General features: G+C 30.3%; 1 pseudogene; it reads left to right on the top strand.

Moving 5' to 3' along the window:
- Positions 1 to 2,634: 2,634 nt before the first annotated feature.
- LOC126719520 (calcium-binding protein CBP-like) lies at positions 2,635 to 10,324 on the top strand (annotated as a pseudogene).
- Positions 10,325 to 13,223: the final 2,899 nt, after the last annotated feature.

Here is a 13,223-nt window from a genome sequence, read left to right as displayed (position 1 = left end):
CTTTGTTGCACAGAACAAAGGATGAAATTGGTCATGAAATTGCATATTTTAAATTTTAGTCATTTTCCTAGTAGATCAACAAGTAAGAATGTTTTCTTGGTTTTGAAAAGTGGTGCAGGAGATGGGTTGTCGTGGGTCTTGATTTGAAGAGTGTTTGTGGTTCAAATGATTTTCTGTTTGGATGCTGAGAAAGTGATGAGAATATTCTAGAATGATTTTACTTTATTTTATATTTTATATTTTTAAAGCACATTGTAATTTAATATAATTGATATTTCAACAAATTCTTAAATTTTTTTATTTTATTTTATTTCATGTGGCATTATGCATGTCATTTGATGTGGCATAAAAATGATTTTTTATTTGGGCCATTAGCCACATCAACATATTTCATCCATCATTTAACGGCGAGAACTATTTTAACACAATACTAAAAGGTTAGGTACCAAATTGACACATTTGAAAGGTCAAAGACTAAATTGACATATGACTTAAAGATTATGGACTAAATATGTAGTTTACCCTTAACTTTTATATTGTTTTTTCCATAGTCTAACTATATTATTCAAAATAATAACTAGCACATCATACGTATATAGCAATTTTTATTTTTAACTTTTGATATTCATATAGCAATTTTTATTGAATTGTTTAATTGGTTGACTAAATATTACATCTTAAAATAGAATTTATATTTTTTGAGTATAATACTTTTTATGAGGTGGAGTCATAATTTTATACAATAAACAAAATAAATTGAAGAATTAAACTCATCAAACACATTATTAACCACTTGATTCTCATAAAATAAGTGGTTTTCAATGGTCATATGAGGACACGAGAGAACTTAACTAAGTTTAATATTCACGCCACTTGAGTTACAAGATTGTTGGCACCTCCTATATATTTTTAAAATATCAATTGGCACTTCCTAGTGTTTCTAACGAAGATGTTTGGGGTTCAGATCTCCTCTCATCTATTGTATTTATCAAATAATAATAATAATATTCAAAATAAAAATGCCAATGAGTCAAAGATTATAGTTTTGTTGTCTTGTGTCGTTTTGGATTTCAAGTTTGAAAGTAGTCAACTTTTTTACAAGAATCTTGTATTTCAATTAGCACCTTTTGGTATTTCCAATAGAGATGCCAAGGAATCAATCATCCTACCCCTAATTATTGATTTTTTTAAAAAAAGAAAAAGAAAAAAAGGAAGTTGACTTTTTTCTTGAGAGATTTTTGTATTTTATTTTCTAATTTTAATAACATATTCCATAATCTTGTTGGAAAGAAATAATATTAGTGTTTAAAAAAGACCTAATAAGAAGGTAGTGTAGAGTCAACCAAATCATATTTTACACTTTAGTATTAAATTTGACTTTTTGATTGAGAAACTTTAATACTAACATTTTCATATTCTTGCAGGAAAGCAATGAAGATTGGTGTTTAGAAAAGATATAATTAAGAAGGTGGTGTGCAGTCAACCAAATAGTATTTTACAGCTTTTAAATTTTAATTTCAATTGAAAACCCTTCATCAGTACAATGCTATTATACTAATATAAAAATAATTATTCTCCTATATATATATATATATATAAATTTCAGAATCTTTCTAGTGAAAGGAGGATAATATCTTTTTATAAAATGATATTTTGAAATCCTAATATTTGGTTATATAATTTATATGCTTTCTATTTTCTTAAAACACATGCCAAATTTTAAGTCAATTGCATATTGTTTACTATTTGATTCACAAACTCATCTTCAATGAATAATTTTAAAATATAAAAACTTAAAATTTAAACAATTTTATAGATGAGAAATTTATTAATCTTAGATAGTTTTAAAATTTTGCAAGTATGAAGAGTATAAGAAGAAAATGTAATCCAACGATAAATTTCTCAAAATTTGTATCCAATAAAAAAATATTAAATAGTACAACATTACTTTTGTATTTTTCTTTTTCTTTTTCTTTTTTTTTTATGGAAAACTTAAAATATTTTTATTCAAACCAAAGATAAATGAGCTAAATCCTGAGCACACACGTGCTCAATAGAGCTAGGAGTTTCCTCCAGCCAAGCCTACTCAAAATCCTCAACGTGTTTTGCATATTGAGCTAATACATGGGCAAGAATATTTCCTTACTTTTTGATGTGGGAAAATTCCGCAGAGTTAAAACACTATATATGATAAGTAAAGCCTAAAACAATGTTCATTATCTAGTAGTATAATATTACTCAAGGTTAAATCATGTGTAATTTGAATCCAACTCTATATATGTGTTATATCAAGTGATATAACTCTCGCTTAATGTTTCACACCTAGTGAATCTAGAAAAAATGTTACACACATTTAGAATGTACAAGGCCAACTTTGATGGAGCGCTTTTCCAAGATGTCAAAGCTGCAAGCATTGAATGATGATAAGGGACTCCGCAGGTTTCATCACTAGCGCTCTTTCCCAAAGAATCCCCTTGCCGCAGACAATAGAGGAGGTTGAAGGCTTGAAGCTTCAGCTTGCCGAAGAGAAATTCAGTTGCTCACTATGGCCTTGTAATAGATGATATTACAATGCTTGTTACTAGGATACTAGGTTAAGATGGACCAGTTTTGAGCATGTCAAACGTAAAGGTAATGCCATTGCATATGCGCCGGAGAGAAGCAAAAATTCTAGATGATGTTCAGTTCAGGTGTGATTAGAGGCTGTGGTGGCTCCAAAATTTCTTTTCATGGGGTAATTAAGAAATTTATATTAAACAAAATTTAATGAAAATAAAAACTTAAATATATCGAGTTATTGATAAAAATAAATCACACAAATACATGATATTTTACTATTTCCTTTTACAAATTTTCAAATGACATCATTATGTGTTTTCATTATCTATTGCCAATATGGGTAGGTATAAACATTTTATTTTGTAAAGTTTGTATAACATTTTGTATTTTTTGTAATTGTCATTATCTATTTGTCATTGTTTTTATAAAAAATATTTTAAACTAAATGAAAAAACTCAACCCATGTGCATTGTATTAATTATTGACCCAAAGAGCTACACCCATCCATACATATATAAATGATACATTATGTGTCTAAACCAATCAAATGTTTGCTTAAAAAAAAAAAAAAAACCAATCTAATTTTCAAAGAATTACTAACTTTACTATTTTTGTTTAATCGCTAACTTTATAATAAAATGTTATTATAACATGATTGTGGGGGCCAGTCAATCGACAGGCCCATTAAGGTCAGGATCGTTGGGCCTGTGGCCCATCTGAGGATACATATCCGTCCGAGACATATGTCAGGTCGTAAGGGTAACTACCGAGGGGGGGTGGTAGTCAATACCACGAGGGTAGAGTTCTGTATTCGTCCGAGGACGCCATACTCCTCGGCAGTATGCGTCCGAAGACGATCAGGACGCGGTCTTGTTACAACTGGACCTCGGAATTATGTCACCATTAAAGATGGGATCACAGACCAAGGGTAAGAGAGAAAAGGCAAACAAATATCTATAACTACAACTGCCTCCGCATTAATTGTCTCTCAACCAACTCTCTGGCCGCATTAATGTGGAGGTGATACCTGAACAGTAAGGAGGCAGCCTTACAGCTGCCCATAGGAAGTTCCAGGAGGCGCTAGATGGGACAGAAAGAAATCCTCCGACCCCAACCTACACGTATGTGGTGAGGATGGAACACAGAGGGTGGTATATAAATTGAAAGAAGACATGCAGAAGAGGGGATCAGAACATAAGAGAAAGAAAAAAGCATAGACTGAGAAAGAAGAACGTGAAAAGAAAAAGAACTGTATTGATTACCAGAAAAAAAACCGATTGTTGTGCTAGCTCTGAGCCTTCAATATACGTGAGGGTGAATCTTTTCATTCCACAAAAGTTAATCTAGTTCTTAACACCCATGCTTTACAAATTATATTGTTTGGGCCTATTTACGTGCGAACCCAATATCATTTTGGGTTGTTACAAATCAAGTCCTTACAATGATAATAATACACACACATGTAACAAACCCTTTATATTTTCTAATTATTAAATTATATAAAGTTATATTATATCTATACTATACATTCACACAAATAATATTATAACAAAAATAAATAAATAACGCATACTATCAATATCAGACACACACTCACACAAATAATATATATAAATTTATAATAAAATGAGATACACTACAATTCACAAACACTCAATATTTACTCTTAAAGTCGGAGATACCAATAGTCAGATAGAGAAAAGAGATTCATGAGTGAGAGGTCTGTGATTTATGTTATTGGTTGGTTTTGAGATGGACTAATTTGTGTTGTTTAATTTTGGGTTGAATTGGTCTATGTTGGAGTATGCAAGATTTAAGTTAAGGCGTGCCAAAAAAAAAAAAGATAAATTAAAATAATAAAACAATATTGTGTACATATAATATATATTTTTTATCAAGTTAGGGGGTTTATTTGAACCCCTAGAAGCATTATTAACGCCGCCTTTGATTAAAAAAAATATCATACAATAGAGCTCATATCCTATTTTTTATATTCCACTTTATGTTCTACCTATTATAATTTGTCATATATTCATTTGACATTCCTTATAAAATAACCAAAGTTTAAAATGGAAATATATATATATATATTATATAGCATACCATGATTGATAGAGTATAATTTAAAATATAAAAAGTAAGACATATGATTTGTATTCTTTGTACTTCAAGATATTTCCTAGTTGTTTAATAAAGACATCTTCGACCGGTTTCTCAATAAAAAAACAAAACCAAAAAGTTTCTAAATATCACATGCATTGCACATGGCTAGTTAAAGTTCACAGCCAATTGAACAATGGGGTGTAAATTGTTAAATTTATTTAAACTGGGGTGCAATTGCAAGTTTTATTATAGTTTGGAATGCAAGCTGCAAGCACCCCATAATTTAGGGTTGATTGTACAATTAATCCAAGTAAATATTATATAGGTCCGGTTAATGTGTGCCCTTAGGGCATATATTAAGTTTTCTTTTTTTGGAAATATTTTCTTGGGAATTGAAAAAGCTGTCATTAATTTTTCAATTCTCGAGAAATTTTTTTTCAAAAATGGAATTAGTAAAATCCTATTTCAATACTATCTGTTGTGATAATGAATTTAGATGGAGTATTGGACAAAGAATTTTGCACTAATTGATATGGATGTGAAGACAATTATAAGCTGCCAAGTTCATTGGATTTTTTTGCTTCGTAATCATAGTCAACATTAAGGCCAAGAGGGGTTGAAACATTGGGAGTTGAAAATGATGGTAAAAATATTTAAAATCTAAGAGATCAAAAATGGCGACAATTTTGTTAGATGTCGTTTTTAAAGTTTAAACAATAAAAATGAAAGCGTGTTTGTAAAACGAGGCCATTTTACATGCCGTGTAAAATGTTGACTTGGTCAGAATAATGTTTAACGTGATTTTTAAGGTGACCATTCTTTTTTTGATGAACATTTTAAAGTGACCATTCAAAACAAAGCATGTATGTCTTGATTATAAAGACAGGCTTGTGACAATTTGTTCACGTTCATTGACTTGTGGCTTCGGGGATCGATAAAAATTAAACAACCTGTCCTTGCCAGATTTATCCAATTAAAAGCGACAGCAGCAGCCAAGTCGACAACGAGGACGGGGTAGTTGAATTTTGTTTTTTTGTTTCTTTTTTTCAAAAACTAAAAAAATTAACTTTTTGGGTGCTTTCTTTCTTGGTGTTTATGAAATTTAAGGAACAAAAAAGTAAATTGAGATCAAGACCTCGTGGGGAAAAAAAATTATAAGGGTTTTGGTTGAAGTTATGTCTGGGTAGTGGGTAACCCCAACCTATATCATATTATATTGCTCAATAATTTTTTTTTATTAAATATGAATTTTAACAAATTTACTATTTGGTTAGATCTTATTTTTATATTTTACATGTCTATAAAATTTTTAGATGATTTGAGATAAATAAGTAAATAATTATGTTGTCAATCAAATATTTAAATTTAAATTTTTTGCATTTAAAATTATGCATAAAATATGAGTTTCTAGATCTAATAGCAAATAACATCTGATTGACATAAAATTTGATATTTTTGTTAAAAATATAGAGAATTTGTAGTCCAATAATGAAAATTTTGAAATATTAATCCTATAAAAAGCTATTACGTAATGTAATATTTCTTAGAGTTATACTAAATATAACTTGAATACAACCCTTTGATTGTAGTCACATCTCACAACATAATCTAAAATATTTGTGATATAGATATTATTAACACAATGTTTACCGTCATCTACTCAATTCAATAAAGTAACACTAGGATATGCCCAACTCAGGCATGGTTGAAAATTTTGAAATAATTGAGTAGGACCTCAGTTTGACCTCAAGACCAATCATCCTAAAGATGGGTGTAGTTGGACTTGGAATCTCACGTACAGTTACAGCCATTAATGCACAATAACCACAATAGCAAGAATTTACAACAATAATTACCTATAATTTACGACAATATTTTTAGAATTACACTAATTATAACTTGAATACAATCCATAATTTGATTGTAAAATCACATCTCACAACATAATCTAAAATATGTGTGATATAGATATTATTAACACAAAGTTTACCGTCATCTACTCAATCCAATCAAGTCACACTAGGACATGCCCAACTCAGGCATAGTTGAAAATTTTGAAATAATTGAGTAGGACCTTAGTTTGCCCTCAAGACCAATCATCCTAAAGATGGGTGTAGGTGCAGTTGGACTTGGAATCTCACATGCAGTTATAGCCATTACTACACAATAGCCACGATAGCAAGAATTTACGGCAATAATTACCCATAATTTATGACAATATTCTTAGAGTTATACTAAATATAACTTGAATACAACCCATAATTTGATTGTAGAATCACATCTCACAACATAATCTAAAATATGTGTGATATAGATATTATTAACACAAAATTTACCGTCATCTACTCAATTCAATCAAGTCACACTAGGACATGCCCAACTCAGGCATAGTTGAAAATTTTGAAATAATTGAGTAACCTCAGTTTGCCCTCAAGACCAATCATCCTAAAGATGGGTGTAGTTGGACTTGGAATCTCATGTATAGTTACCGCCATTACTGCACAATAACCACGATAACAAGAATTTACAACAATAATTACCCATAATGTGCCATCAAATCTTATTATTAAATAAAATTTCATATCGTAATCAATCAATGTGTAAAAACACTAATTATAAAAAAATAACCTACTTTCTTTCCAATATTTTCTCAAAAAAAAAAAAATTTTATTTCCAATAATTAGACAAAAAATAGAGTATATACTAATAGTGAAGCAAAGAGCCAAGTTCAACCTAAAATTTTGGTGAAACTACAATATTGGTCCCTCAAGTTTACCCTGTGTACGTAATTGGTCCCTTAAGTTTCAAGAGAGTACAATTGGTCCCTTAAGTTTTAAAAGTGAGTTGTATTAGTCCTTCTACTAACTGTCGTTAATAGTGTTACTTATGTGGCTAACAGAACAATGACTTGACATTTTTTTAATGATGTGGCATGTTTTTAATTAAAAAATTACAAAATAAATTTACCCTAATCAACAATATTTACAACCCAATACCAAATTTTTTTTTTTTAAAGTATTTTCTACTCCACACTCACAAAAGTTTCAATCCAAAAACAAAGAAACCAAAAATCCATGTCAAGCTATCCATACTAGCCCTCTGGCTACGGCTGCAGCCAGCCATTGCCACCAAACCCCTACGGCTCCTCCACTCCATACGGTGCACCGCCATCCCAAAAACCCCAAGGCTATGCCGCTCCCTACGGCGCCCCACCCCAACAACCCCACTCCCACTCCCTTTATGCTTTCGTCGCCACCCCCTACGGCTCAGCTCCACCGTCCGCTCCTCCCGACGACCCTCACAAACCACCAAAGGAAAACAAGCCACCTAAAGACCACTCCTCTTGCTCTAGCTACCCTCCCTCTACTCCGAGTTACACCAGCCCGTTTGCTTCTTTAGTACCGTCGGTGTTTCCACCGGGAACCGATCCAAACGCCGTCGCTTTCTTCAAGATCACCAATTAGGATGGGAATGGCTTGATCAAAGACAAGGAGTTGCAATGCGTGTTGTCTTTATACGATTAGAGCTTCAGCTTGAGGTCCATTCATCTTCTTATGCATCATTTCACCAATTCCAATGCCAAGAAAATCGGTTAGTGTTTTCATTTTTGGAAAATTTATTGCAACTGAATTTTTTAATGGTGTAACTGAAAATTGATTTATTAAAAAACCAGTTTGGGAAAAAAATTGAAAATCTTTCTAAATTGGTTTTGCTGGTGAATGATTTCAAGTGAAACACAGAGTTCCAAACCAATTTGCAATTAGAATTGACGACGGGTCAGTGCTTGGGTTTCTTCACTATCTCCCCTTCTCTCTCTCTCATGGGTGGGTTTGTGAATTTTTTTTTTAGAAGCATGGGTTTGTGAATTAATTGCAAATATTGGTTTTAATTTGTTACCGGTTTGTGAATTTCTTATGTGTAAATTTATTTTGTAATTTTTAATTAAAAAACATGCCATGTCATTAAAAAAAATGCCATGTCATTGTTTCATTAGTCACGTAAGTAACACCAATAACGACAGTTAATAAAATGACTAATACAACTCAGTTTTAAAACTCAAGGGACCAATTGTGCACACTTGAAACTTGATGGACCAATTGTGCACACAATGTAAACTTGAGGGACCAATATTATAGTTTCACATAAAATTTTTCTCATGAGTTGAGTTTAAGTCTACCATATGAGCTAGGTTTAAGTTGCATCATTTATAATTTTAAGCAATCTTACATCACTTAATGGAGTAATTTTTAATTGGATTAATATTTTGAAAATTCCATGATTTTTATATAATCTCTATATTTTTAAAATATATGTCAAATTTCATGTCAATCAGATGTTGTTAATACTTGATCCATAAACTCATATTTTATGCATAGTTTAAAAGTACAAAAACTTAATACTTAAACATTTGATAGATGACATACAACATTCGATTTTCAAAAAATTTAATATGCATGTTAATAATAAAAAGAAAATCTAATTCTACGATGAGATTTCCAAAATATTAAACGAACATAAAATTATTAGGTAATGTAAAGTTCAAGCCTTGTGATTCGATATTATTTCTAGAGCTGGTGGCATTAATCATCATGCGATGATGCGATACCAAAAACCAATAATTAAAATTGGACTAAACACTACATTCACATCACTTTTTTCGTGAAGCCAACGAGTGTACAAATATTTTGATGAGGATGGGTAAAGAATAGAGCATCATGGTGCAAGAATACACCTAGCATCCACATTTTGTACTACTAAATCTAGTATGGGATGTAATGCAGTTAGGTCTACTTAGAGATCGCCCATAAACTAATGATAATATTACAAATAAGACGTCTTTTATATGCTTCTAAAAAAAAAAAGACGTCTTTTATATAAGAAAAATGGCTAAAATGTTAAAAACATTTATAAGGTTTTAGCTAATACCAAGCACTAGATAGATTAGTAAAAAAAAAAAAAAAATGACATTGCGTTACCTCTTTCACGAATATCGTTTGAAACAATCAGGTGGCTAATGTTCATCCTCTAATTATTTAACAATCATCCAACTACATGCTAGATTCTACCTAGCATATAACCGTGTGAACTATAAAGCGCTGGATTAATATATTAATTAAGCAATGATAGATTTTTTTTTTTTCTTGAATTAACTAAGCATGGCAATGTTAATGAAAATTTTACATATTATTGTGCTAAAATGAAAATAATTATTAAAAACGGTAAAAAGTACTTTCTCTCTTTCTATGTTTGGGGTAGTTTACAATTTTCTCATCTTGTTTTTGAAATTAACCAATTTTCCCTTCTATGTTTGGGAAAATGTCAAATACTTTAAATCCGTTACTTTTTCAATTAAATCAAATGGAATTACAATAATTACAAATACAATCCAAGAAAATAACAATGTAATTCTCAACTTTTTCTCTTTCTTGTGATCTATGACTAATAATTTCTTCAAAAGATTCTGTTGAATTTAATTAAAAAAGTAACAAATTCAGAGTATTTGCTCATTTCCCAAATATAGAACGAAAATTTATTTGTTTCAAAAATAGTAGGAAAAATTGTGAATTACTCCAAATATAAAAAATAAAAAATAAAGTGTTTTTTTCCAAAATATTTTATATTTTATATTTTAGAATCGTTTGATGATGTATTTGAGAATTGACTGTATAAGTTTGACTTGAACAAAGGATGTTTGTAAGGAGGAAAGCAATTGGAGTGTGATTTTATTTTTTATGAAATTTGAGTGTGATTTTGAGTTAGGGAATTTTAGTACACAAATATTTTAACCCAAAGGGTGACAGTTTCAAAGTCATTTCCTTCCGAATCCAGAGAAAGCCAACAACTTTACAACTCCAACGTACCCTTTTTCTTTTTTTTTTTTCTTTTTTTTCTTTTTTTTGAGAAGCTCCAACGTACCCTTTTGTCATAACTCACAAGATTCTCATAATATATTAAGCTAGAGCTTTCTTTGCTTAATACAATGAAAGGAAAGTCGAAACGTATAATTGTAAGTTATACTAACAATCATCTTTTTTTCTTTTCGTTTTTTTTTTTGGGAAAAAGTAACAATCATCAACAACAATCCTAAAGGCATTGGTTTATGAACCATTTTTAGAAGAGAGATGCTACGTTTACAACATTTCTACAACATTTTTACAACAAATCACAAGTGGTTAGTTGTTATTGGGAAATGATAAAACAATTAATTTTTCTGACAAATTTTTATATTTATAATGAAAGTAGTGTTAAAACATTCCTAATTTAGTTTATTAACAATTGTCCTAAAAAAATACATTATTAGCACTATTGCTATTGCTATTGCTATCAGTTTTTTCCCTTAAAAAAAAAAAATTTGGTCCTAAAAATACTCGTTAATATGACTCATCATAATAATACTCATAAAATAAAATTAAAAAAAAAAAAAAACCAATCATAATAATAACAACAACACGAACAATAACCTATTGGTCATGGAGAAAAAAAAGCCATTCTTGTACGTAGGTTGGACTTTGGATCCTCAATGGAACAAAAAGCCAAGAGAACAAAAATATTGGTCATGGAGATTATAATATTTATGTGATTTTCGTTTGAAGTGGAGACTCTTCTTTTTATTATTTATCTTACATATATATATATATATATATATATATACTTTTTGGTAGATTTTTTTTTTTGGGTAAACAATTATTGTTGTAAAACAAGTGAAAGTGAATAAAAATATGACTTCTAGGTTAGTTTAATTTTTTTTTTCTTTTTTTGGAGAGAGTTTCAATTTATGGCTTCTGCTCCTAATGATAACTTTTTTATCATTAGACCAAGACACCAATCAGTTTTTGGTGTAGGCGGGGATTAAACTCTAGATCTCTTATTTAACCATCAGAGATTTTACCAGTTGAATTAACTGAAACCCATAGTTTTTAGTGTAGGAAGGGTTAGTTTACTTGTTAAAATAATTGAGTTGAGTTGAACTAAGGGGAGAACTGAAAATTAGGATTGATTCATTTAATTATATTTTAAGCACGAGTATGAACTGAAAATAAACTTATAGCCAAGTTAAATTATATATCTAGTCCTCGTTAATTTTATTGTTGAACAAGTTGAGCCATTAGTTAACTTGTTTTATCCTCATATAAAAAAAATACCATGACTAAAATTTTACAAGTTTACAATAATGATTAATTACTCATATATGAGATAGTAGGTACGTAAATTAAAAATGATTGTGAAATTGTTATGAATATTTTTCATGAACCTAACTCTATTCATTCCAAAATCCGAATCCTTCACAATAATATAATTTTATTTGTGTTTCTCGTGTATATATATATATATATACTTTCATTTCAACACGTGTTGAATTACTAATACTCGATTCGAATACCATAGAGATTTTAGGATAAGGTAGGTGTATATATATGAGGAAGGTTCGCTAATTAATTTGCACCGTGGGGCGTGGAGTGGTGTGAAAGTAGGAAAGATCCATTGGGTTATTAATTTCTTACATGTATTAATTAATCTCATAAATGTATGGGGTTGGATTTGGTAGGTATAGGAATATGGTGAGATTCTATGTCTGTTATTAGATTCTGTGGTTTGCTTTAATTGTGTTATAACTTATTTTTCTCTCTCTTGTGTATGCGTGTTTGTTTCTGATTAAAAAAGAAAAGAAAAAGAAATTAAATAACTACTGATTATCATCAGTCATCACCAACTTGAGGAAAATATTAATCTTCTACACAAGCCCACGATTAATTTCCCTCCGGGACCCTTTCCCCCTCTTTTCTTTTTTAATTAATTTTTTTTTTTTTTTTTTTTTTTTTTTTTTTGTGGGTGTGTGTGTGTTTCCAATGGTCAAATATTTTATGTAGGAAATTATTTGAATCAATTAATGTACATACTTTTTTCTCCCAAAAAAAAAAAATGTACGTACTTAACTAGTTAACTGCTTAATTTGAGATTCTCAACAACAACAAAAAAGCTTAATCTTAGAAAGTCATTATACTACTTCTATAATACTATTATTTAATAGTGGGATTTTCCTTTGTATACTCATGTACACAATGATTAGAATGCATATGTACGGTACAATTAAAAACAACACAATTACACGTGTTTAACTTCTGTCCGGAGCTGGCAAAAAAGAAGTGTTTTACGCCACTCAATGAATGAAAGCCTCATCATCATTTTACAGAAAAATGAATACACCTCAGCACACACAATCATAACTCATTAAATCTACAATCCTCCTCATACACGATAGTTTCAGATTTGGAGAGCTAAACCCCAAATCTCCTCTCCTCCTCTCTTTTTAGCACCGGCGCTCTACACCGCTGCACGCATCGTTTCCGGCGTTTGAAAATTATGTTGGATCCTTTGCAAGTGTGGTGTCACTACCTCAAGGTGTGTTCTTTGAAGATTTGTTATTTCCCCAAATTTTGGATTTCGAAATATTAATGGGTTTGGGGTATTTTTTGGATATCAATCACTTGATTTGGTATGGGTTCTCCTGGTTTTGGTATTTTCATGGGTTTTGATCGGATTATTAAGTTGTAGGTTCAAAC

Source organism: Quercus robur, chromosome 3 (genome assembly GCF_932294415.1).
Source record: "Quercus robur chromosome 3, dhQueRobu3.1, whole genome shotgun sequence".
In the NCBI taxonomy this organism is placed as follows: domain Eukaryota; kingdom Viridiplantae; phylum Streptophyta; class Magnoliopsida; order Fagales; family Fagaceae; genus Quercus; species Quercus robur.
This window is presented reverse-complemented; position numbering and strand designations above follow the sequence as displayed.